Source organism: Equus przewalskii, chromosome 1, assembly GCF_037783145.1.
Source record: "Equus przewalskii isolate Varuska chromosome 1, EquPr2, whole genome shotgun sequence".
In the NCBI taxonomy this organism is placed as follows: Eukaryota; Metazoa; Chordata; class Mammalia; order Perissodactyla; family Equidae; genus Equus; species Equus przewalskii.
Genome location: NC_091831.1, coordinates 138,020,146 through 138,048,039, shown reverse-complemented (window position 1 = coordinate 138,048,039; position 27,894 = coordinate 138,020,146).

Genomic DNA, 27,894 nt, shown 5'->3' with positions numbered 1-27,894 from the left:
TGACTTAGGTGGATCCTAAATACTTTACCGAGGGATAAAAACTGGGGCAGCAAAAGATTAGACCAAACAACTTATTCCATACACAGGGGGGCATTCATTTCTTTTGCAAATATATACTAAGTGCCCAATGTGTGCAAGTCCCTGTTTTAGGTGATACAGATACAGTAGCAAATGAGAAAAAACGTTGGCTGCCATGGAGCTTACAGCCTGTGGGAATCAGATAATAAACAAGAAAAAAATAAATGACTGTCTTCTGTAGTAGACAGAATAATGGCCCCCCAAAAGATGTCCACATTCTAATTCCAGGGCCCTGTGAATATATTGCCTTAAATAGCAAAAGAGACTTTACAAATGTGATTAAGTTAGGGACCTTGAGATGGGGAGATTATCCTATATTATTCCATGTGCCCAGTCTAATCACAGAAGATCTTAAAAGTAGAAAATATTTCCTGGCTGTGGTCAGGAGACATGACTACAGCAGAATGGTCCGAGAGATGCAGTATTGCTGCTCTGAGGTTGGAGGAAGGATCCAGGCTTCAAGGGATGTGGGTGGGCTCTAAAAGCTAGAAAAGGTGAGCAAACCAATTTCCCCCTAGAGTCTCCAGAAAGGAATGCAACCCTACTGACATCTTGATTTTTGCCAGTGAGATCCACGTCGAACTTCCGACCTACAGAACTGTAAGATAATAAACTTGTGTTGTTTGAAGCCAGTAGGACTGTGGTAATTTGTTACAGCAGCCATAGAAAACTAATACATTATATGAATGTATCTTGTGAGAGTAATAATTACTCTGAAGAAGATAATACAGGAGAAGGAGATAGCTGGTGACTGTGAGTGGGATGGATTTTTTTTTTTCTCTAATACTGTTGTCGGGGAGGGTCACTCTGAGGAGGTGATAACTGGCATAAACCTGAATGATGGGGAGTCAGCCAGGTGGAAACCTGGGAAAAGAATACTCTAGGCAGAGGAAACATCATATGAGTCTGGAAGGCGCTGTCCAGTGTGCTATGTTAGTAATGGGTGAGTTTATCAGAAACAAGGCTTTTGCCCACGCATTCGTTCGTTCATTCACTGATTCATTCAACAGATATTTACTGAGTAGCTCTGATGTGCGAGGCACTGTTCTAGGTGCTGGGGATACAGCAGTGAACACATCATTTCCATACTGGTCCTCAAGGTTTGGTTTCTCCTGTAGGTGGAATTCTCAATTCCAGAGAAAGGCACCAGATGCTCTTTCTTAAGTTGTAGCTTTAGATTCTAGGGAGAGAATAAAGCCGGTTAAGTTCATATAAAATCCACCCAAACTGGGATGTGTGTGGCCTTCCAGATGCTGGATAACATCAGAGCATTTATTACTTCTGAAGTTTTCTAAAAGTAACCAGTACAGGAATAGTACTGCACAATTAAAAACTTACATCTATCTTGCTCCAAAATATTTAAGTTGTATTAATATTAATAATAACCCTTTATTCACTTTTAGCGTATTACATTTTGGCGCCTAATGTGCCTGGTATGGTTGATTCTCTAAATGATCTGAAGTTTCCTGTAAAGTCAGAAAATGCTCTCTCTCTGTGGCCATGGACACGTGCACACACACAGTGAACATTCAATCAACCCTTTTTGATCTACGTGATTCCACCCAAACATTTTTCCTCACCAAATCCCTGAAGTTTTTTTGTTGTTGTTAAATTTACTAATTTAGTCAGTAAGAAAGATAAGCAAGAATGTATTGGCGAAGTCACCTATCTCTTCAAACAGCTGATGTTCCTGCAAATCAGAATTGATTTGAACTAAGGTGAATGATAAACATGCGCTGTCAGACTGCCTCCTGGGAGCCGACTGGGTGAGTTTTCAGGGTGAATTTTCTTTGTCCTCCTGGCCTCAGGCTGACTCTAGCTCTGCTTTTCTCTCTTCACCAAAGCTGACCTTCTCTCTCTGCCTCACCTCCCACCCCATTCCCACCTCCAGCCACAGAGGCAGCAGCTGAGCCCTGCTGTGCCAACCTCAAGTCTAGGTGACCCTGAGCAGTTACCAAGGGGCTTTGTCTTTCTAGATACCCCATTTGGCCATGGTCAAAATCCCCAAGGCCTGCTGAGGGAGGCTGAGTCTGTGTGGAAAATTTATAGGGGTTTAGAACCCAGAGATTCTAGGTTGTGAGTGTGCGACTCCCCATGTGCGAGTATTGGAGGGAACCACTCATAGCTTCATGCTGTGTCGAGCTGGGGAAAAATCACAAGGTATGGGCCCTTTTTTCTCACCCTGTCCCCCACTCCTGGGCCTGGAAGTTTCCCCCTCCCAGTACTGTGACATTTTTGGATGTTCCTTTGAATAGCTCAGGGACAATCTAAGGAGTGAACACAAGAGAATACCCCTCTGGAAACTTTGGAACAAATTTCCTTGACTCCCAGAGGCCTTTATATATGCTGCTTTCTTGGCTTCAACTTCCTTTGCCCTTAGTCTTATGCTTCCTTTAAGACTCAGTCCAGAAAGGCCTGGGAAGTGTTTTCTGGCTCATGCCTCTTACTCCAACTGCAAACCATCCTTTAGCACCAGGCACAATCTCTGTCATGGCCCCTGTCAGCTAAGTCTTCACCATTTGCTTGCATTTGTTTCTGCAAGGGTATCCAGGACAGATCTCAGTCATGGATGCTTAGAAAATGCTTGTGGAATGCACATTCCTCAGGACCAAAGGTAGAACTGAGCAGAGTACTTTCTACCCCAAGCAATTATAAAACCCATTATACATAAATGACCTAAGAATAGTAGACGCTAGAATTAAGAACAGTTTAAATTGACATATGTTCCTTGTATGAATAATGGCTTTCACACATTGACTAGACCCTTTTCTCAAAAACAGAAGGAGTGCATTTTATACATGTTAGCATTTTATAAGTATTGCCATTTAAGCTTATAATTCTGGCTCAGCTGTTGGAATTTTGTCATATGCCAAAAGTTAAACAGATGTCCAAAAGAGTGACTCACTGCCCAAATGAAGAAAAATGGTAAGAGCTGTTCAAAACCAACTTAAGTGTCAATAAACTTGGAGAGAAGTATTCTCTCGGGCTTTAAAAAAAATCAAACAAACACAATGAAGAGGGCATCCTTCCCAGAGGACAATTTGAGACAGGATCAGTGAGAAGCAGAGATGAAAAGACTTGCTTCCTTCTCCAACCCCAGTTGGTACAGGGAGAAGATACTAGGAATTTCTGAATTGTAGAATTACTCCTCTCCCATGGGTTTCTGCATTCAAGTCTTCCAAAACTCAAGGAACTATAGAGATTTTTCCTGGGTTACAGGTAAGAGCCTTTGAATTTCAAATTGTAGATATCCTTGAGCACTGTAAGCCAAAATGTGTCATGGCTACCTAGCTTTTAGCTATGATCATTCACAAAGGAAAACTGATGCCTTTACAGTTTGCTTATGGAAGGACCTGGAGCAGAGCTGACTGCCTGACTGATTGGGGCACTAATTGATTAGTTGACTAACATTCATTAAGCACCTATTATGTGCCAAGCACCTTGGATGAATGAAAAATGACAGAAATTTCTCCTTCCCAGGAACTTAAATATCATAGAAGTAGAGATGTGTCTAGTATTTAAGATCAGCAGAAATCAAAGAGATGTCCTTGTGCTATTTGGTATCTCCAAGTACTTATAATAAGTCAAACTTATTGGGTATCCTTGTAGTATTTTCAGATTTTGGGGATCTGGATTTGATGTGTCAGACAAAGAACAATGTGAGTTATTTTTTGTGCATTCCTTAAATTTACATTTAAAATGATATACTATTTCAAATTACTTTTTGGAATTAGTCCAAGTTGAAAACAAATAAATATACACATAAGTCTTGAATGGTCCCAAACTTGAACATAGAAAATGAGCCATTTGGCAGACAGATCTGCTTAAGTGCAAACCTCTACTGCATACTAATTATACTTATAATCAGATACACATACAAACATACACACACAAATAGATAGTTATTATTGATCATGGATTAAAGAGTCTGAAAGCTGGAAAGGACCTAAATTCATGCAGCCCAACCCTTCCATTTCTAAAACATACTACTACAACCAATGACAGTAATCATAATATAGCAGACATCTTGAGCATTTGTTACTTGTATGACGTGCACCAGACTGTAGTCGTCATGAAGGCAGGAACCAGCTGTTTGATTACTGCTGTGTCCTTAGTACCTACTGGTTGCCTCCACATAGTAGGTAAATGCTCAACATCTCATGTTGCACAAAGGAATGACATGTGCCAGGCTCTGTGCCGCCGCTTTATATACGTTATCCAACTGGAACCATCAAAACCACCCATGGTGGATATTACATGTCCATTTTGTACATAAGGAAACAAGACCAAGACGTGTGTAGTACTGTGTTCAGGGCTAATGGTTTGTTGTTAACGGAAGAGTGAGGATGAAAATTCAGGTTTCCTGACTTCCCACTCTAAGAGTGTTTCCATTGAATATCCTGCTGTCTCTGTGAACATGTACTCTTGTGTGTGCCAAAGATCAAACTTGGATTAATGTCTATAAACAAGGTATGAATATCACCAAATTAATTAGTGAAGGTCATATTTACCCTTCACCGAGTGTCAACTTGAGCTATTTGTTTGAGTGAAGATTTCCTCAATTTATTGCAGTCAGTCACGGCTGCCCCTCGGTAATAGGCAATGTGCTTGAATTTCACAAGTCTGTGTGAATTGCTGTCTTGCATTTCTTAGCAAAGGCTGAACCTCAGTCAATATTTTTACAGGAGGACAGTTCTTTGGAAGACTCTGGGTGTTACTTAAGCTAATAAATGACTATCCTTCAAGCAGAATTACAAGCAATGCCCCAATTAATGAAGGTGGTAACAGCTGCTCTTGGTTTACAATGGCCCCATTGCCCAAGTTGGTCACTGGTTGGACTTTCCCAGTCCCCAGTGATTTACAAATCCAAAGGAAAGTGGAGAAAACATAAAATTTATTTTTCCACAATTTGAGGCATGAGCTTCCCTCACATTTCAGAGCCCTATATTTCTGTGATGGGCTTTGATTCAATCCAGCCTGAATGAAAGACGTTTCATCACCCCAGAATGCATTTCTTTATTTGCCTTGGATCTATGATTCTGTCAGTATTGAGAGAAAAGAAAAATCAATGCTGCACTATAAACCTCGGGCCGCCTCTGGCCAACGTGGTCAGCATGGTGTGAGCAAAGGAAATGGCAGGGGAAAAAATTGACCGCTCAGCAAGAGTGTGGCCAGTAACGGACACAGCTCAGGGCTAATAACAGCTTGCAATTACACATGGAAAGCCAAAGCGTGTAGGGCATTCAGTGTGAGGGAGATGTAATACAATTTATTGAACCACCGGTTAGAGTTCTGCAGCTTCTCAATAAAAAAGAGTGTTGGGCTTATACTCCTTAAAACACAGACTTATATGGTGCCAACAGGTGAAGGAGACTTGGAAAGCCTTGTGTTAGTTGGAAAGAAATCAGGAATATGGTCTATTTACATTTAAAATTAAACATCTATCTATCTACCAGATTTGCACACAGTAGCAGTATATTTGGAAATCTGTATATATATATTTCCAAAAAATTCTGGTTTAGGGTTCTGTCTCTAACCATATCTAAAAGCAGGTTCATGATAATGAGCTGAGCGAATACATGGATGCTGAATGTATGCATTTTGCAGTAAAGTGTGCAGAGTTCTCTCTCCATGCTAAATATCTAACTAGCAGCATCACTAGTGCATTCTGTCCTGGTCATCCATTTTCTTTCTTTCGTTTATTTTTCTTTTGAGGAAGATTAGCCTTGAGCTAACATCTGCCACCAATCCTCCTCTTTTTGCTGAGGAAGACTGGCTCTGACCTAACATCCCTACCTATCTTCCTCTACTTTATCTGTGGGACACCTGCCACAGCATGGCTTGACAAGTGGTGCGTACGTCTGCACCTGAGATCCGAACCGGTGAACCCTGGGCCACTGAAGGGAAACTTGTGAACTTAACTGCTGCACCACCAGGCTGCCCTGGTCATCCATTTTCTTGACTTTCCAGTGAAGGGTCCCTTTCCTGCTGGTCTTTAACAAACAGTGGTTCAGAGACAAAGAACTGAGGGTGATCAGCATGTTCTGATTAGCCATTAGGGTCCTCTGAGGAAGTAAGAAGGAAATGGCTTTGAACCCTGAGGCTATTGTTTCCTATCTTATTGGGCTTAGCAGGAGTCCATGTCTGTTGGGTGCTGAGTTCTGCCTGAGCAGAAGTTCTTCTCTGGGTGTGAAAAGATTTCCGGGGCTGACTGCTTCTCACTAGCTTTCCTATCTTTGCTCTTCTGCAGACACCTCTGCAGATAGCCCCAGCAAGCTCTGAGTTCTCCCTTCTGGGGCAGGTGCGGCAGACTTGCTCTTTCTCAGAGCAACTCTGCAGCTGTTGGATGCCTGCATGCTCTCCTGCAGGCTCTCCTGGTTCCCAGACTTTTCTGCCACTTCCTTTTCTGTATGTAGAAATTGTTGCCAACCAGGTGGAGCAAAGATATACTAGCTGATTCAAATTTTTATGGAAATGATTTGTGTGCACTCATCTCACCAGGAGAGATTTTAGGTAAAACCCTGAGCAGACCCTGGGCCTTCTGTTGCAGGGCTGTGTAGATAACATTTTCTAAAGGAGACCCTTGCAGCCATGGGAGAGTTGTTTGCCTGGCAATGAAGAGAGCATCTTTTAAACATCCTTGTTCTTGAGATGGAGAGTTTAAGTTAATGCCAGGTCCAGAAGAGATAGAGTAGTTCCTCAGTAATTTCGCAGGGCTGGTGGGTCCTTTAAGCTTAGGAGTTTATCACGTAGTGTGGCACATTTACCCAGGGTGCAATAGTGGCTTGGGCGAGCCAACATCAGCTTTGGGGTAGGAGGGGGAAGGGAAGAGTGGGCACCAGTGAGTGGGCAGAGAGCCATCTGTGAGCTCCACATTTGCTCTGGGTGGTTAAAGGCTATATGAAATTAATTGAACCAAACTAGGTGACCTGTGAGCTCTGTCCCCCTCCCAGCAAGGTCAAATGTGGGAGGAGAGAGGGGAGAGGAAAGGGAAATGGAGCCCTCAGTCCTGGTGCCTTCAAGTGGCTGAGCTGAATTCCTGTTGTCCACTACTTTGCACAGCCACCCCTCAAGCTCTAAAGGAGCCAGACCCTTCCTTTCTTTGATTCTGTCCAGCATAATCAGTCTCACCCCAACACACACACACACATGCGTGATCCTCTCATTTCTCTCTTCTCCACAGCACAAGACTCAGGGTGGGTGTGTGTGTGCACACACACATGCACACGTGTGCACCCCCCGCCACACACAGCTGCTGACCTGGAGGTGTTAGCCACTCTGCAGCTGCTGTTCTTCTCACATTAATCTATAGGAATCAATGGACATTTCATTAGAGTAATCAAGTGCGGATGCATCCTGCATTTATATTCTGTCCCCCCTCCCCGCTGCTTTCACAGACTAATTGGTCCTACAGCCAAGAGTACATGGATATTTTTCCCTATAGATGAATGTCAAGAACGGTTTTTTACTGCTGGTTGAAATACCTATCAATACGGCGTCTGTATAAAAAGCCTTCACCCATCAAAGCCGCAGAGCTGTTGATAATACATTATGCACTCCTGCTTCTAATGCATCTCACTTCCTCTTTTACACCTTATTGCACATCCACACACCATTTATGTTTGTCCCATTCGAAGAATTAACTAGCTCTGGGCTGGCTTGGTTTTAACGTTTAGCCCCAGAAATAATTTTTCCCCTCTGTACATGTTGTCCATTGTTACAGGGCAGCTGTAGGAAGGAGCCGGAAAAGGAAGTGGCATGGTGTTCATGTGGGGTTATAGCTTTCAGCTCTCTTTCTTCTATCACACGACTAAATACAGTTTTTCTTGCCAGAGCCATGAGCCAGATGAAGGGTACAGAGAACATCTTTGTTCTGAGTGGACTTTTTGTGACTGCAGTTTGAGAAAACAAACAGACAAGAGAGGTTCCTGCTTCCCTCTTCTGTAAACCTGTGTCTAGGTGTGGTAATGTCAGAGGCTGATGGGAAAAGAAAGGTCAAACAAATAAAAAAGAGCCTCGGCTTTAAAATGTGCGCATGTCTAGCGGCGGTGGCTGAGCTGTATGGTGTGGACTGGAATGATGACTGCGGGCCCCGCTCATCCCTGACCCCCCTCCCAACCACGTCTGCCCCGTGACACTGGAAGAAGTAAAGATGAGAGTTGGCTCTTGGAGAAATTTGGCAGGCTTTGCTGACTTCCAGAAAACAGGGAGGAGTTGGACTAGCCAATGGCCTCTTTTCTGAAGCTTTAGCTGGCTGGGAAATGGAAGGAAGGGGTGTGAGTGCTCAGATAATGAGCTGAGCTGTTCCTGGAAGCATACAGGAGGCCAGTGAAGAGAGCGTCAGAACCAGTTGTCTTTCCCCTGTGGAGGGAATTGGGGTAGACGAGAAATAGAAGTCAGAGGGCCAGGTCCTTGTAGACGTCTTTGTTCCACTTCATCATTGTTCTTACTTACGTCTGATTTTTCCACAGGGCAAATTTGTGGGGCTCAGGAGGGTGGTGATGGCCCACCCCATTCTCGCTTTGACCCTGAGAGGTTACATGCCACTGTTTCTAGACATGAAGTGGTGAGCCAAGAAGTCTATGACCGACACCCCAATAGAGTAGAGTCAGAAGTCCCTGGGCCTAAGGTCTCATTCTACCACTTTTTCTGTGTGTGCTGTGGGCAAGCCATTGAATTGTCTTGAGCCAATTTTCTCATTTGCAAAGTGGGAACAATATTAATGCTCACCCTTAAGACTGTTGCAAAGATTGGAGTTCAGATATTCACAACCACTTTATGAAATGAGACATCATGTGCAAGTCTAAAGTATTATGATTATGATTATAATATAAAGTTTTCCTTTTACAATACAAATATACTCTTAAAAAACATGTGTTTGGTGTATACCAAGTGCCACCTGCCATGCTAGGCACTTTGAGCTCCACTTTCTCACTGAATCCTCACAGTAGCCTGTGGGTGAGATATTAGTCATGGCCCACATATTGCGGATGAGAGTTGAAGTCATCCAGCTCCCATTGTGTGTCTCCCAATTCAGAACTCTTTCTATGGCCCCTCAGGTGCCTCCTCACCATGTGCCAGGGGCAGTTGCTCCCTACACCCTGTTTTGCTTCCAGTGTTTGCTCTCGTGGAAGGTGCTACTGATGGACAAGCTGGTGAACCTCTGTCCAGGGTCGGATCTCCTTGGGGTAGTATCGCATGGGGCTCAACCACAGTGCCCAAGTCCCATGCCACTTTCCAAAGTGCCATCCCCAAAACCTGAATCTGTTCAGTGCGTGTCTGCTCCAGAATAGGGGTCAGCGGCAGGCAGAGTCTCATCATCCCAAATGGAAGTACAATACATGATAGATTAAGGTGGTTTTCATGGGCTGCCCTGGAAACCCTTATTCGTAACAATGCTGCATCCCCAGGAAATGTTAGTTCTGAATTACTTCTTGAGGCCCTCGTGAGTTCAGCCAGATTATAACTTGGGGTCTGTATTAAATGACAAGCCAGAGAATAGTTCAAATAACTACTATTGTAGGCTGGGGATGACCACCGTGATTGAGGCCATGAGTCTAGTAAGGAGCCAGAAAGCTTTGTTTTTGGCTTTTTGACCCAACAATGCCCTTTTGGATCATTCTTTCTTAAGTTGTTTGTTACCTGCTTACCTTTTGGTGTTTGTGGGCTCTACAGATTAGAGTCAAGACTTTCTCAGGGCTCAACACAAAACAGCCTTAGCCATTGGTCCCTCAGATGAGTATGTCTCCCTTGAGATGGATGTGCATTGGGCCTTCTCCTGCTGCTCTCATTTCCCAGTCTCTGCTGACTTGGGCTAGTGTTGGGAGCTAGGCACAAAACTCCACTCCTGACTCTGCAGAGCTCAGCCTGCCTCCAGCATGAGGTTGTGGTTTGCAAAAGTGGAGGAAACTATTTCCTCTCACTGATTCTTGGCCCTAGTGGGATTGCAAAGGTGACAGTGAAGACTAGAAGTGACCCTCCTGTGTGTACAGTCTCAAAGCCTTGGATATTCATGGATGCCACATCCATGGATTATTATAGGAGTGAGGTCTTGGGGATGTGTGTCCCAAACTTTCTGACGTTGACATTCCTGAAGGTAACCATATGCCCCCTTACCTCATGACATTTGAGCCACCATATAAGGAAGATCCTGGGTGGAGGACCACTGGGCTTTCCCCGTGACAGTGGGGTATGGTAGAAACAGAATGGCTTATACAGTCAGACAAGTGGTGTATGGATCCCAGATCCAGAAGTTCCAAGTGAGCTGTGTGACTGGGAAGATATAGAACATTTCAAAACCTCAGTTTACACATGAGTAAAATAAGGATAATAATTGTACCTACCTCATAAGATATTGTGAGGGTTGAGAAAGATAACATATTAAATTTGTTAGCATAGTGCCCAGAATATGGCCTCAATAAATATTGCCACTTGTTCTTATTATTATTCATAAGGTTTTATTAGGATTAAATTAAATATTGTATAAAGCACTTGACATAGCTCCTTGCACACAATAGGCACTTAACTATTGGGCAGCCTCCGCAAAAGAAAAGATAATTAAAAAAATTCTTATCACCATTTCTGCATGACCTTTCCCCTCCAAAATCCTTATAGTTTGCCCAAGAGGGAAATGGAGGACGATTTCTCATTTCCCCTGACATCTTCTGAGACAGATTTCCCTCCCTGCACCTTATTTCAATGCCTGTGCAACTGTGCATGGAAGCAATCTTGCTATGCTGTGTACATTACTGAGATAGTTTCTTTGAGGGAAATTGGAGCTGGAGGAAGGTTCTGGGAATTGCACAGTGCTTGGGCATGAGAATTCCAAGGGTTTTTTTCTCTAGTTGTAACAGCAAACATCGTTGGAACCCAGCTGATTCCTGAGGGCTGTGGTGTCTGTCTAATTTTCTTCAGGAATTGGACTGAAAGTTGCTAGGAAATTCTCAGTTCAGTCTCTGGCCTGTTCTCCTATGAGCACTTCTGGCAGCTTGACTTAGTAATGTGGTGATTCATTGATTCACTGAATCTCTTAAGTAACTCTTCTCTGTTGTTATTCAGAAGCAAATCCCAATTTATTACCATGGATGTTGGAGAGGAGATGGAAAAACAGGAAGATATTTGGAAGATGGAATGAGGCAGAAACTCCAGTTTTGCTGGCTCTGAGAGTGAGACAATAAGAAAGAGGGAGCTGCTTTGATGGGGCTGGAAGTCGGGCATTGAAGGCCAGGGAGGGACTTGGGAAGAAAGGAATTCTACAGAGGAGCCATTAGGGAGGATGCAGGCTACGAAGGTGGCAGAACAGAGAGGGGAAGAGGTGGAGGGAGTGGAGAACGCCGAGTTGCTGGCTGCAAATGAGAAGGGGAACAGCGCTGACAGCTAAGGCCATGCTCCATGGGGAGCAGCGTCTTCTCTTGTCCCTGCTCCTGTGCTGAGCACACACAGCAGTCACTGCCCATGTTGTATTTCTTCTCTAAACCTGCCATTTTTGTTCTGTGTTATTGACCATCTTTTAATATTAGATATGTTCTTAACCAGATCATGAACCCTTATAACAGAAGCTGTTGGTGCCCTACTCAGACCCCCTCCATATTCACAGTTTCTAGAAAGGCTGATAGTGTCCTGCTGCCAGCACCTGTGACCCTCTATCTGAGGGTCATCTGTAGCTGCGGGAATGTGCTTGGTTGCCACACAGGCAGGCCAGATGTGCTGCTTGTGTGGCTCTCAATAAGTGATGGATGGGAGTTGGTGGCTAGATACCCCAGCTTCCTCAGGTCTTAGTGGGACAACTCTGAGGTGTGTTCTCACCATCTTTCACACATCCCCAGTGACACTGAGCCCCAGTTGCCCTCAGCAGCAAGCTACTCTCTAGTGCACTCAGCATTTGCATGCCGTTCTTTCCTTCCCTCTCTCACTTCCCCTCTCCTTTACCACTGCTTCCTGGCATTACCTCCCAAATAAACTACTTTCACTCACATCTGTGTCTCAGGATGTCTCTGGTAAAACCACACAGAAAATAACCCTTCTATGTAAACTTTTGTTCATACATCCTTGCTTGTTTATTGACATATGCCAGACTGTGTGCTGATGCCGAGCTGGGAGAATTTCTCTTTCTTCTTCTTGTACCCACTCCCCTGTTTCTATCACCATCGCTACTGCTGCCACCATCACAGGACGTGGCAGAGCGCCTGGCTCACAGGAAGTGTTCAGTAAACATCTAAGTGAAACGAAATGAAATGCCTCTGTGAAAGGGCACGGCAGTATGGGTCCAGGGACTTCCTCATCAATCTTAGTCATGTTATTTTCTTACTGTGTGACCTTGAACAAGACACTTTGCCAATGTGGGCGTCAGTTTTCTCATTGCAGAAAAATGAGAGGGTTGAATGACATGATCTCTAAAGTTTCATCTGGGTAGGAATATATACAGTCATGGAGTATGGAGTATACATGGTCGTTATCCCTCAACCGTGTGTCTTTACGCTCTTGAACAGATATTCCAGTATTATGCCTGTGGCTTTGGTTGAATTCAGATGATTTATTCTGCAGCAAAATCTATGACCTCAAAGCAAGTAGGAAACATAATTCAATAACATTTGATTTGCAAACTGAATTTTCATATGGCTTTGCTTTAGTGTTACAAATTCCTGTTTTTCTGAACTGAAAAGTTGAGAAGTGAAAGTTAATATAAGCAGCATTCATCACTGGGAGCCTCCCATGCCAGCAAAAATGGAAACAAATCCTGGCTAAAACCCCAGCCATGTTTTTTATTCTTTGTCCCTAGCAAAGGTGATTGTGGAAGAACGAGATGGATTGATGTCCCGGAAAGTGATGAGGGAGATCGGGGCCCGGCTTCACACATCACAGGCAGTGCCCTCCACTCCGACCTGGAGGGCACCACCTCATGGTGTGAGGGGGGCTCGGGCTCCACATCCATTAACTCCTTGGCTTCTCGTTTGAAACTGACAACGGGGTGATGTGGGCAACTGTCCATATGGAACAGGACAGCGACCATCAACTCATTCCATATGGGCCACCAGACAGCACCTAGAGGTAATAACATTCTGTCAATAGTGACCTGGGTTGGATTCAAATCAGTGATTTAGGGGTGAAAGGCGCTGGATTCTATTATGAAGTGCCCTTAGCTATCTAGGGGCTGAAAAACCATCCCTTTACCACAGTTAATGACAGAATCAAAAAAGTCAGTCTTGTTCTTTTCTCTCTTTTTCTTTTTAAAAATTGAATACAATTTTGTATTGAGCTATGGATCCACTAATAGGACATAGTGGACAAGATTTGTTAATATGCTTCGACTAAGTATATTAAGTGTTGGTGTACTTAACACACCTTCACATTGCTGGTCTTTTTCACTTCTTTCCTTCTTTCTTCTTTCCTTAGCATGGAGTTTTCTGAGCTGAATATAACTATGGTTTAGTGTTTGAATCAAATTATGTGTTTTTTCTTAAGGCCAGATTTGTGACTCTCCAAGACAAACCTCCATTTTCAGAGTTTTCTATGGACTCACCAAGAATAGGGCATTTCACATGGTCAGTCTAACAGAGAGAGTGCTCCCAGAACAGGACTCCAAAGGTGTTCCGCCCAAGCCAGGGTTGGAGAGTCGGACAGACCCTAAACCTTAGGATGCTGTGGAGCCGAAAGTGAAGAGATCCTTTCCCGCATCTGTTTGTTTTCACCATCAGCTGGAGTGAAATGCTTGCTTTGCAAACAAAATACTTACTGAAGATCAGGGAGTTCACTTTTCTTACCACCGCCTTGCTTCTTTTTATTTTCCCTTGCCCATTTGAGTCTTAACCTTGTAACTAACAGCATGATCTTGGAAATAAATGAACAATTCAGCTAGGACTGCTTGGAAATTAAGATAAAATAACTAGAAAAGCTGTGGCTCTCTCTGAAAGACCAGAAACCAGGACGGTAATAATGTTTTAAACTGTACATTAGGGCTTTGTAACCCTTTGTTCTTAAACTGTACAATCCCTTTAATCTGAGGGTTTCAAAGGCTTTCTAAGACAGGCTTCCACTGCCTTCTGCAGGGCGCTGTGTGAGAAAGAGTTGGTAGCGAACATCCTCATTTTTCAGATGAATTTGGTGGAGTTGGGGGAGAAAGTTGGCTCTCAGTCCAGCTCTTTCACCTGCCTTTGTTCTCCAGGGCTGTATTTTCACAGGGCTCCTGGACCGAACATTGCGCTCAAGATAATTTCTGAGTCATCCCTCTGCATGGCTGTGCAGGAAAAGCTTCAGCCATGTGGGGATGATCCTGGGGGCACAGCACAGAACAGGGAAAGTGGTGACCTCCAGCAGGGTAGGATGTTTAAGGATGTCACAGAGTCTCACAAGACCCTAAATCCTTCCCTGATCAAGGCCTGAAATTCCATCTAGGGATCTCTCTCTTTGATGTTGACCCCAATTAAAATATAACTGAACTTAGGAGGACTGTCATATTTTAGTGTGAATAAATGGCCTAAGAGGACAAAATTAAAGGAGTGATGATAGTGAGGATGGAGGTGGGGAAAGAATAGACAAAGAATGAGGGAACTCGTTCTGAACACCAACTGAGAGCAAATATAGTGGGCAAAGGCTCTGGAATCCTTTATGGCCAAAGAGACTGTAACCTGCTTTGCAATTTGGCCCAAATAGCCTTGAGGTCAATTGGCCCTGCCTCCATGGGCCGGCACACCAGTGTGGTGTGGCTCTCAAGCTGCTGCATGGGTACTTTCAGAACATTCCTCTGGGCTTCTCTGTCCACTGATTTAACCCTTAGCTAGCAGAGTAGCTTACATGAGAAGTGCCTGGCTGAAACTTAGCTCTCTTCGCAAACGAGTAAAGACATTGGAAAGACCCGAGGAAGATTGGATAGCAGCACTCAGAGAGGCTCTTGAATGATGGAGAATGACTGTTATTTTGGCAGAGGCTAGAGAGGAGCCTTTTGTGGTTGAGAGCTATTTGTAGATGGGGATTTACTGTGGCCATTTCTGCAAGACAGTCTGACAGCGGGGTGCACACTCTCACCCTCCCTCTTTCTTCCCATCCTTCTCCTACTCTTTATTTCCCTCTTTTATGAGTGTGTACAATTCGCAAAGCATAAACACTCCTTATCTAATTTTTTTTTTTAAAGATTTTTTATTTTTTCCTTTTTCTCCCCAAAGCCCCCCGGTACATAGTTGTGTATTCTTCGTTGTGGGTTCTTCTAGTTGTGGCATGTGGGACGCTGCCTCAGCGTGGCCTGATGAGCAGTGCCATGTCCGCGCCCAGGATTCGAACCAACGAAACACTGGGCCGCCTGCAGCGGAGCGCGCGAACTTAACCACTCGGCCACGGGGCCAGCCCCACTCCTTATCTAATTTTAGCGACACAGCTTCCCCACAAAAATTTTGAAGAGATTTAACAAACAGATAAACATAAACATCCCTTTCCTTCTTGCTTTGTTCCCCCCACAAAGAGACCTGATCTATCTGTTCGGAGCCAAATGGATGTAATTAGTTGAAGAATCGCTTTCTCTCCGTATCTGAGCAAATATGTTTTGCAGTGCACCAATTTCTCAAGGGCAGTGGGCTGGGACGGCCAGTGACTGCTGGGGGATGGCTGCTGACCTTCAGGCCAGGCCGACTTTAATTTGCAGAACACTGCCGCTCCCAGGAGGCTCTTCAGCCAGGGCCACACAATCAAACTGAACCAGCAGCCTGCTGCTGTCCAGCTGCACCCACCACCCTGCAGGACATGAAGATGTAGCTAACTAGACACTGCCACTGCGCAGACTTCGAAATTACGACTTGGGAAATTAAGCACCATAAGAATTCAGCCTTTTATGCAGGAGCCAAAAAGCCTGCTTGTCTCCGTGGTGCCTCTTTCCAACTGCATTATTTAAGAGGGGAGTCTCTGCAGATGTAGCACATACCTTCCAAGTTTCGATTGCACATCCTGCGTGCTCGTTTCAAAAAGTGATGCTTTAAATGAACCTGATAATTAAATCCCAATTATGTGAGTGGCCTGAAAAAGAAATGCTGGTTTAAAACAATAAATCTCCCTGGGCGGGTTGCAAAATTTTTTGCCATGGGAGACTCTTGGCATCTCTGGATGAACAAAGTAACTGTCTCCCAGCTGACTGATGATCACAGCTGTCTTAATGACCAGGTCGGGTTGCCACGTGATCGGTCCAGTTGACTGCTGCACAGTCGATTGAAATGATAAAAAATAATAGCAGATTGACTGGGCTAGGATAGATTCATTTACGGCACCAGGCACCTCCTTTGTGTGTACATATGTGCTTGTGCGTGTGGTTGGTTTGCACGTGAAAGAGTGTGTACTCTGGTGCTAAAATTATGTTCTCAACTTGGGAAAATTGAAGACAGACAGCAATGGAAGACAGTTACAGCTTGTGGGCCAATTTAAGCCGTATAGTGTTCAGGCAACATAAATGTCAGGGACAAAATACTGTAATTGTTGCTATTATGTATGGGCAATTAGATTAAATGTCAATGAAGTATTAACTACCACATGTTGTTAGATGCGAATTCGAGGAAGAGAATTCTCTCGGAGGCACATTACATACAGAAAATGACAAGAATGTAAATACGTGGGCACTGCACTATTTTTGAATGAGCTTGTTGTCAAACACAGTAGCAATGACACTATCCTTTGTACCCTTGACAATTTGTACTTGTCTTTGGGTAGCACTTATTTCTCAAAAAAAAAAACAACCCTTTTTATGTATCTGTCTTCCTACTATACACTGAGATTCTTGGGACCAAGAGCTGTGTCTTCTTTTTTCTTCTTCATCGTAATAGTAGCTCACAGAGTATCTGCTATTGCCAGGCACTGTCCTGCAGTATCAACTCACTTCACTCTCATAACAGCCCTATGAAATGAGTACTATTAGTAAGCCCATTATACGGATGAGGAAAGGAAGCACAGAGAGGTTGGATAACTTGCTCAAGGTCACAGAGCTTGTTAGTGGTAGATCCAGGATTCACACCCAGGCAGTTTGGCTCCAGAGTCTGTGTTCTGAAACACTCTACTCACTTTTTGTTCTCTGCAGTACTTGCACTGCAAATAGTGTGTGCTCAGTAAATGTTGCTGGATGAAGATGTCTTTCAGTAAAGCTAGTGTATGCCTTTACAACTGTCTACAGTATAAAAAGAGTTGAGGAGTCTGATTATTAATTTCAGAGTGTTCTCACTTTCAGGGTTATGTGGACAAGCTGTGGAGAACCAGAATGACAAGTCTTCTGTTGGTATAAGCTCATAACACCTTTACACTAAAGGTGTTTGATAAATATTGTTCAATTTTTTGTTTCTTCCTGACTTTCTTACTTTTTACTTCACTTTTCACAGATTTGATGTGGCTTATAAAAATTTAATTAAAAATGAGAATTACCCTATGTATGAATACAATAGAAAATAAAGAGTGAGTGAAAGTTAGGGTAAAAACATGTAGATCTTAGAGTTCTATATTAATATTATGCTTGCTCACTGAAGTTAACTCTGAGCTTCCTGGCAGCCAAGGCAAAGAGATACCTCATCAGTTACATACTCACCTTGCCCATGGAGAAGAATTGAGAATGGGAAAGGCAAGACACACTTGTTCCTCAGGGGAAACAAAGCTTTTTCTTACTTTATGTCTCAAGATAGTCTTCCTCCTTGTCTACATGTAGGAGTCACAGAGTGATTAAATAGATAATGTCCTCAATGACTTTTTGGAAAAAAATAGATTTCATAAACTTGTTTTTTATGTTGTGTATCGATTTAAGCCAAAGGCAAAAGCCATAGCACAGTTCAGTGAAAGCAATTCTGTGAGAGGCTAAGAAGATAGGAAAGGTAACTTTTAGATAGTATGGCTTAACCTAAGGATGCAGTCCTGAATAGCCAGATTTGTGGTGGGATGGCTTATAATTCAGTGGAGGTGACACAACACTAAAAGAGAAATAAGCACAATGTTGCATAATTGGCCTTGTCGTAGAAGTTTATTTGTTGGAAATTCACAGTTATATGCTTTGGCTGGAGGCTATGGTGTACATATTGTGAGTTGGTGATTAAGGAACAATTCATATGCTTAAAGATCAATTGAGCAGATGATAGATCCACTTTCTTCCATGAACATTGTATAGCCTAACCAAAAATGCTCACATGACTGACAAGTCTTTGAATTCCACATGGAGGGGGTATGATGATGATTTACCCATGATTCTGAATTAAAAGGAAAAAAAATTAAATCACATATGGCCTCTCACATTGAGTCTACATTGACATATTCACCCTCTCTTTTCAATCAAAGTCTTTCTTTGGCCCTCATCTTATAGGGCTACCTTTTCAGGGACAAAATACAATTTTTAAAATTAGAGGAAACACTGTGGATTGCAAATATTTAATTTATGTTTCATGCTTTCCAGGGCCCTGGATTAAGTGATGATACCCCAAGAAGCAGTCTGGGTGGAGTGGGAACAGGATGGCGAGAGAGAGTTCTGGGCTTAGAGCTAAATATAAATAAAATTTGAACTATATTTGAACAATCATTGATTCTCTCTATAAGGGGCTGTTGGGGCTTGATTAGTCCTACCTCTCAACCATTTCACACATAGCCAGTGGGTTAGTGTGAAGTTGAAACCAGTTAAAACCTAGTTCCAAGGAAAAAAATAAAACATCACAGCAGTTAGACTCTCTTAATACAAATGATGCCTATGTTGTCTCTTATAGATCTTTTTGCTTTTGCTTAGTGATTTCGGTCCTCTTCAGATCAGGCCCAAGTGTTCCTTGGGTGGATCCATATACAAAGGTTTCATTCTATTTTCCTTTTTGCATTTTGTCCTAAATCTTCCACTGCATTTAATTCTGAATCACAATATATCTTCCCCATGTCTAGCAGCATATGTATATTGCTTTCTTAAGTACTTTCTAAACTTTCATATGAAATGGAATAAAACTTTGAGCTACTGACTCAGAATTTCTTGGAATATGTGAATGGTTTCTACGCACTTCTTAGGGAGGCAGAAATAGAGGGATCTCTGCAGAAAGTTGCTTAAACTCTCACCATGTGAGACAACTTCTCCTGCATTGATGCATTTTCGAGTGCTAATATGTCTAATTAATGTAGAGAGTGGGAAGGTAGGTTAACTAAAGAAATAATTAACTTTGAGGGTAATTATGCAAGCAAAAGCACAGTTAGTAGATTGAAAATTACTTTCTCCTGCTGTGGATAGCTATTCTAAAGGACTAGATATTAATGATCATGGTATTTTTACTATAAAAGGTAATCTCTTTTCATATCAAATTTAAAGGGAAGAAACTTGTTATACACAGAGTACAGGAAGGTAATATGGAGTAATACATTTTACTGAGATTGTCAAAAGCATACTAGAAAAGGCACAGGGCTTGGAGTAAACAAAGCTGAGATGGAATCCAAGTGTCACTATTTAGTAGGTGCATATCCTTGAATGTGCTACTTAATCTTTCTGACCCTACATTATCATCTCTACTGCTAAGATAATCTTGTGTGAGATTTGTGAGGACTAAATGAGATAATGTATGTAAGTTGTCCCATATGGCAAAGGGTACATAGTAGGCACTCAAAAATTGATAGCAAATGTTGTTTCCCATGGCATATTTAAAAAGCATGATTATATCCATCATGTGATCTATTAAAAATACTGGCCAGCTGTATAAGAAGAATAAATTTTCCCTCCAAACTATTTGATTATTGCTCACTGACCCAGCTCATCTACCCAGATCCTTGTCCTGGAGCCCTGCCCACGTGGTCTGTCCCAGTCTTGGGTGTCCTCTACTGCTAGATTCACCCATGTTTCCCGGATACCTGGCAGATTACATGCATCTCTGTCCCCTTTCACTGCTGGAAACATGCAGCTTCCTCTTTGGCTTCTTTTGCCCACTTTCAGCAATCTACCTGCATCGTTCCTCAGCTTCATCACTACCCCTGTCCCTTCTACCTGCCTGAATTTCATCTCTCCTATTTGAGTAATTGGACTGAGGCATGAACGGGATACTTCCAGGGTCTCTGTACCTTGTTTCAAGCACTAAATTAGGGAAAGTCATCATCACAAATGTGAGGGCAGGGCAACTGTGGCCTATTATATCAGTTTTATAGATGCTTGCAAAATTGCTTTGGATTCTGAAAAATTGGCATACTTGTGAATGATGTTCTCATGGGAGGGTGGACAGCTAGAGAGGATCCTAATAGGTTTATGCTGGCTATTTTCCATTTGACCTTCCAGATCAGCTCTTCACCTTTCTTTACCTTGGGCTTTGCCCCGAAAGGCTGAGCTCTGTGGGTTACATCCATCTGGTTCTCTTGCTCTGTGGCTTCTGGTTGAATTTGGCCAATGAAAGACACTATCAAAAGAGGAAAGAGCAGGAGGAGAAAGAGAAAGGTGTTACTACTCTGCTCCCTCATTGTCTGGGCTGTGGGTGGACAGTCCTTGTTTGTCTCTATTGAAGTCCATATCGCCTATCAGGGAGGCATTTCAAAGCTACAGCTACAACTCCTGTTCTGGAATTGGCCCCCTCTGCTTGATCTGTCAGGCTTTGGGCTATTAATGGGTGCTTTACCAACCCCTGATGGTTTCTCTTAAGTTGCCCACACTCTTATAAATAGTGCCTTCATTAGTCTTTCGGTTCCCCCATTTTGACTGATAGAAAAAGAAGTGGTGATTCTCTCAGCAGGGACAGAGCACCTAAGTGCTCTAGATATAGGGCAGAAGGGACTTCAGTCTATTCCAAGGCAACCAAAAGGCAGAGTTGAGGGAGGGCTGGTGTGCTAACAGCTGAGCCTTGGCAGACAGAAGGCATCCAGCAGGCATTGAAAGACTGTTTTGGTGGTCAAAGCAAATCAACTGAAGCCCAGATTGTTCTAAACAAACAGCTGGTTTGGTGGTGGGTACTGCTTTCAACAAAGGTTGAGTTCTAGCGGTCAATCTGGTTTGACCGCCTAGCTGCTCAGTCTTAACTCTCTCCTGGAAGGAAGAGGCCGTAGTTAATGCTGTTGAGTTTGTATTCAGATTTAGTCTAGAGAAAGCTCCTCAGTAATTGAGTTGAGCAAATGACAGTTCACAGTGTTTGGGAGGGACAGTGGGATTCTCTTTCAACAACAGGTTTATGTCTTAAGGAAAGAAATTGTTGAATCAGATCCTTATTTTACTTTTATGTCATTAAAAAATATTTTTAAATTCATAAAGGAAGTTTAAAGGCATTTCAGGGGCTGGATAGTCAAAATTTCCCCATGGCTACTAGAAGTCCTAGTATGGCTTTGCTAAAGTTTGTCCAAATAGACCAATTTTTAAAAACACTGATGTAGAGCGACAGTTTAGAATGTCATTGACACATCTACAGTCTCTTCAAATGGAAGGTGGAGAACTGAAGCCATTATTTGGGTAATTTAAGTAAAATATTATTTTGAGGAATTATCCATAAATATAAATTTATTAATTATAAATTTAATTAAAATAATATTTTTGGACTGAATTAAAGAAAAACATTTCATTCACTTACTAACAAGGTGTGATAAAAAATTAGGCCCTGGATTATGAGTATCATAGTTATAACTTAACATTTCATCATACTAACCTAAAAGAACATGATGATAACTCCTTGTACTGAACTGAAGTATAATGAATACAATAATAGTTAACATGAATATGAATAATACAGCTGTCAGGCACAATGCTAAGCTCTTTCTGCAGATTATCTTACGCCTAATAATCCTATGAAATAGTTATTATTGCCAGTTTATAGAAAAAGAAACTGGAATTTATATGGTAAGTAACTTGCGGAGGCCTCACAGCTGTAAGTGACAGAGCCAGATGGAGCACAGGTCTACCCGACTCATGGCTGTCTGTGCTTAACCACCGAGCAGCACTTTCTGTATGACCAGGACAGAAATCAACAGTCAAACCCCTGGGAGAGAATGATTTTCCTAGAACCTATTTTATCTTTCTCATAAAGATGTTTTTCGTGAGGAATCCTCTAATTCATAGGATAAGTATCTCCAGTAGGATGCCTGGAAGGATAGTTCAGATTAGGATTCTCATTCTCATGTTTAATGTGTTTTTTGTCGTTGTTCCAGTCTAAAAATGAAAACGAGCCTTTGAGAAAAAGAAGGGGAAAAAATCAAGGGAAATTAAACACTCCTTATGTATTTTGCATCCAGGCACCAGGGCTCACTGAAAAATGCATTCTGATGTGAGGCATAAATCCAGCCATGTTCAAGGCTCACAGGCAAGCTTATAGCAGATCTGTATTTTCACATGCCCTCATGCTTTGCCCACAGCATCATGTCGGCTACATAACATCTTAAACTCTCAAGGTACGGGGTAAATTGTGGTCTTTCTTGAATATCCCTGGCTGCAACTGATGCATAACTGCACCCGTAACATGTGGCTTCCTCTGTCTTGTGTCACCAATGTGCAGGGGGAAAGCTAGATGCTGTAGATGTGGTTGTCATGGAAACCAGCAGTTGTCCCTGCAAAGGTTTTGAAGTCGATACAAAGTTTCTGTTAAAGTGCATGCAATTCTGCTGATAGAGATGTGGTCATAAAATCCTGGTTTCTCTCTCTGTCCTTCAAAACAAGAGGATCCAGTCCTTTCCTTGTTCACACCTTTCAGTAGGTTGATTGCCACAGAAACCCATAATCCCGGGGAAGGAGTTACATGTTTAAAACACATTTGGGAACAAATGGTATACATCTAAAGCCAGTCTCGTGGAGAGCAGATAAAAACATTTTGAAAAAAGGATGCTGGAAGGGGCAGTGGGAAAAACAGACTTTATTCTTGTCCCATTTTATAGACCTGCCTTTGCCTTCAAAAAGGTATTCGTGAATGGAAAAGATGAACATATTTGTAACCTGGGATCCTCTAAGAGGCTCTTAAGGGGCCTGGTTAGGAGCAAATGGATCTGGTCCCTTTCATCTACTTCGACATCTCTTGTTCTGTTGTGAGTGTGAGGGGTTGTGAATGTACTAATAGCGAGAGGGCAAGGTTCTGGGAGACACAAGAAATAAGCTGCATCTTAATGCAAATACACTTAGGGCTGGAGTGACATCTAAAAAGCTACCTTGGATAACAAAAACCTTTCATAGGAGGTTTCTAGGGAAAATACACAATAGAGCAGGGAACATATTACTTGTTTCCTCTTAGGAATCCGTGATCAACGTCCATTTTCGTCCTGAAGTGGTTGGGGCTTTATGAAAGCGAAGGGGAAGGGCAGTTAGCCTCCCACCTCCTCAGGGCAGCCTGAGGCTGACCACCTTCTCTTTGGACTGTCAAGTGGACAGAACCCTGGATGGGGAGGAGATGGAAGACTCAATTTTAGGCTTCACTTCTGGTTCCTGGTGGCTTTGCTGGGACTGATATCTTCCCTTTTGAAGAACTGAGGGCCACCATTGGTTAATTTGATATGGAAATGGGGATATGCATGTGTAATGGCAGAGGGCCTCTTTCCAATCGATATTGTGATAGATAAATTCTCAAAAATGCTTCATGGCTGAAGAGAAAGGTGGTTTGTCTCGCCACTTTCATATTCTCGGGAGAGGCAAGGATGGTGGGATATGGGAGGTTGGCCATGGGGGATGAGTTGAGTGGTGACTCAGTAAAAGGAGGTAGCAGCGAGATTCTGAGGATTGACTCTGTTTTGGAACTCTCCCTCCAGTCTGTCCTCTTCTCCATGCCCACTGTCACTGTGCTACCCAGGCCACCACCATCTCCTGCTTGGGCTGTAGCAGCAGCCTCCTAAGTCCCCTCTCTGAGTCTATCCTTTCCTTTCCAAACAGTTCTCTTTATTGCATCCAAAACAACCAAACTCAAAACTCATAAATACCTTCTCACTGTGTGTAGGAAGAAGTTCAGAATATTTACCTGGCCTTCTAGATTCTGAATTACTTACACTTCCAGTCTCAACTCTCATGGCTTCCCTCTTGTTTTTGTACCTTTGGCCATTGAGGACATCTCTCTGTTTCTCCAACAGGCCATGCTTTCTTTTATCCCAGGACCCTGGGGCATGCTGCTCCTTCTGTCTGGAATGACCTTTCTCGCTTTGAACCCCCACCCACCTTTAGGCTCCAACTAACCTAGTCAACTCCTACTCATCGTTCAGGGTTCTGTTAAAATGATAAGTCCTTAAGGACTACTCTCCAGGCTAGGTTAGATCTGGCCGAGTGTTTACAGCACTTTTTACTTCTAGGCTCCCGCATCACAGGTGTAGTGACTAGTTTAAGGTCTGTCTTTCCCACTGGACTGAAAGCCTCTGAGGACAGGGACCATGTCTGCCTTGTTTCCTGCATCTGGCTCATCATGAGGTGCGCAGTAAATATTTGCAGACTCTCTGGCTGGCTCACCATGGAGGCAACACCTGTGATGTTTGTTGCGATCTGTGAATTAGACCCTGGATTGGGCTTTGTCCTCTTTAACTCTTCTCTTGGGCTTTGTGCCCCCTGATTTTAGGGCTTTCTTGGGTACAATTATTCCTTTGACAAAGTTGGCAAAAATTACACCTATGGTACATTTTTTGATGAACCATGAATAAATGGCCTCCCTATAACTGTTCTGTGTTGTAGATTTCTGTGTCACCAGAAAAGCTAGATAAAAAGCAAAAGACAGTTAAAGCCGCTATTTGGCATAGTGTAGGAAAAAACTCCACTCCATTTAATTTACTGAATTTGTTCCTTAAAAAACAATCTCTGAATTCAGGCAATCCAGTTTGTGTAGACCCAGTGAGACAGGGATCAATATCTGATTTCTGAGAGATGAGACTGTACGTACGGCAGATTCAAAACTAAAAATCCATACAGTCGGCCACGATTTAAGGCAGCCGCTGCAGGGCTGCAGGTCACAAAAAGGAGCATTCTACCTGCACCAGCGTCCTGATTCTTTGTTGAAATGAAAAATGCAGGAGAAGGGGGCTTACTCCTGTGTTCTCTTGTACCTGGGAAATTGAAGGACAGGGAAATTACCCATGGAACAAGTTTTGTTAATCCCTGCCTGAACAGGAAACTAATTTATTCATTCAAAGGCTTCTCAAGCCCCACCGGTTTTTTGTGTCACACAGTTACAGTAGGACAGTGAAGACCACTTCTTATGATCCAGTAGGGAGATGAGAGAAGGCTACAAGGAGTAGCTGTTTGGCAGGAAAGAGCAGGGAGCGAGTCAGGCTTGAGGGTGGGGCCACAGTCTCTACAGCAAGAGGTGAGGGCAGGGGGAGTCCAGTGAACTGGGTGACTGAGAAGGATCTCCAGGGGAAAGTGGTTCTGGAGCTGGTCCCTAAAGGGTGATGGCATCAGGTAGAGTAGTAGGGGTGCCTCCTAGCAGGAGGAAGTCTGTGAATAAACAATCAGAGGGTGGAAGGGGTATGGTAGGTCATATGAATGGGAACTAACTTTCCCTTTGGCAAATGAGAGTGTGGGCTCACGACTGTTTCAGCCACAGTCAGTCTGGATTCCTGTCCAGGCCAGCTACACATTCTGTCTGGACATTCTCCTTTGAAGGCTCAGGTCTATGCAGCCACAGGGAATGGTGATGGAGCTCACAGTTCAGGCCTCTTTGCTTGCCTTCTCAGTCCTTTGCTACCTGCCGCTCAAACCCCAGAAGCAGACCTCCCGTCAGAATGAGAAAGTCATCTGTCTTTTTCTTCTGTAAAGGTAGATCCGCTCTGCTCCCCTTTGTGAGAGTTTTTTCTGGAAGAGAATTGGTGGGGGTTTGGCAGGGGGCAAAGGGGACCCATCCTTGCAGGAAGGAGACTGTTCCTACATCAGGGGAATTAGATTAGGTGTAATAGCAGCCTAATTTGAGGACTTTTTCTATATGCAGCCAGGGTATGCATGATATAATTTAATCATTCCAGTAACCCTATGAGTCAGTTCTGTTATCATCCCTTTTCCAAGGCGGCTACTGAGCTCCAGAGGGTGAAGTATCTTCCCAAAGTCACAAAACTAGAAAGGGCAGAATTGGGACTTGAAACTGTTTGCTTGATGCCAAAACTATGTACCTAAACGAAGCTCTACTGTTTTGGGAGCTCCTCACCCCCTCCTTTTAATTTTTCTCCCAATTTCATAACTTCATGTTTTAAAAATAGCATGCTCATTTTAGACAAGTTGAAAGTATAGAAAAGTATAAATGAACAGAAAAAAATTTATCATAAATCCATTCCACAGAGGCCGTTTCTATTAAAATGTTGACCTACTTTCCTCTAATATCTTGTACAGTGTTTCGCATAGTTGAATTTATACTAGTTCATATCACTGTTGGCCTTAATGGTACAAAATAAGCATTTCCCAAAACACTTAGTCACTTGAACCTTAGTAGTGGCAAACATTTTATTGTTTAGATGTGCCATAAATTTTTTTTTTTGAGGAAGATTAACCCTGAGCTAACTGCTGCCAATCCTCCTCTTTTTGCTGAGGAAGACTGGCCCTGAGCTAACATCCGTGCCCATCTTTCTCTACTTTATATGTGGGACGCCTACCACAGCATGGCTTGCCAAGTGGTGTCACGTCTGCACCCGGGATCTGAACCGGTGAACCCTGGGCTGCCGAAGCAGAACGTGCACACTTAACTGCTGTGCCACCAGGCTGGCCCCAAACCATAAATTTTTTAATAATTCATCTTTTGTTGGAAATTTAGGGTGTCTCCAGTTTTTTTTTACAATCGCATATAAAACTGAAATGAACATACACATAAATATATGAAATGTACACACATTTTGATCTGTAATTCTGTCAGGTAGATTCCTAGAAATGCTGTTACTGAGTCGAAAGGACATAGTCAATTTTTTAAGGTTCTTGATGGGCATAAACAAAATGTACTCCAGGACAAATTCTCCAAGTTATATTCCAACATTTTGGGGGGATTTTTTTGCTAGTCAATTTTCCCCTCCAGAACACCCTCTATTTATTAAGAATTTATGTCTCTCGGTATTGTGATGTTCTTCCTAAAGGCACATTTTTTGGGTTAAGTTTTTCCTTATATTTACCACATTTTTTTGATTTTGTGAATGGCATTTTTCCTTTTTATTTTCTAACTGTTAACTACGGCATATTTATTTTGCTCACTGTAGATGACTTATTAGAAAAGGTTGACAGAGAAGAAAAGGAGGTCTATGGACATATGCATTGACAAATGAGGCCCCTCTGCAAATGAAGGTGGGTCGTTCTTTCCCCAAAACCAAAATGGGAGAAGCCAATGGATGTTTGTGGCTGAGGGTGGGGAGCCAGTGGAAATGCTTGAAAAGGGTTGAGGATTCCATGACTGCCATCTCCTAAGGGTGGATAAAGGGAAAAAGAGAAGCTGAGTGGTGGGAGGATTTACCTTGGGGAAAATGAGGCTCATTTTATCACGAGACTGGAGGGAATGATGGGTTCAAAGACAGACGGAGGGCAAGGGTTGGTGAGGAAGTGTGTGCTGGGAATTCCAATTTCAGCAAAGTAGAGCAGTGGCCAAGAGGGTGGAGGAAATCCTAAGATTGAGTGTGGGGGAAGAGTGTACAGTAACTACTAGAGGAACTGTCATTAGGGACATCACTCAGATCCCCTCATTTCAGCTTCCTGAAACTTGTATCAGATTGGAGCCTGCCCAGTGCCATCTACTGCTGATGGTCTGACCGCGTAGCCAGCAACAACACAGTTGACTTTAATGAAAACAGAATGTGGAGACCGAACACAGGTCTGCATCCAAATGCTGCCAGATATCTGGAGGGAAATTGAAAAATTCATGCAACCATGAGAATGTTTTAAATTATCAGATGTTAGGCAAGTTGAGCATAACCTAAATTTGTCATTTTCCTTTTCTTTCAGGGGTAATGGTAGAGAAAAGA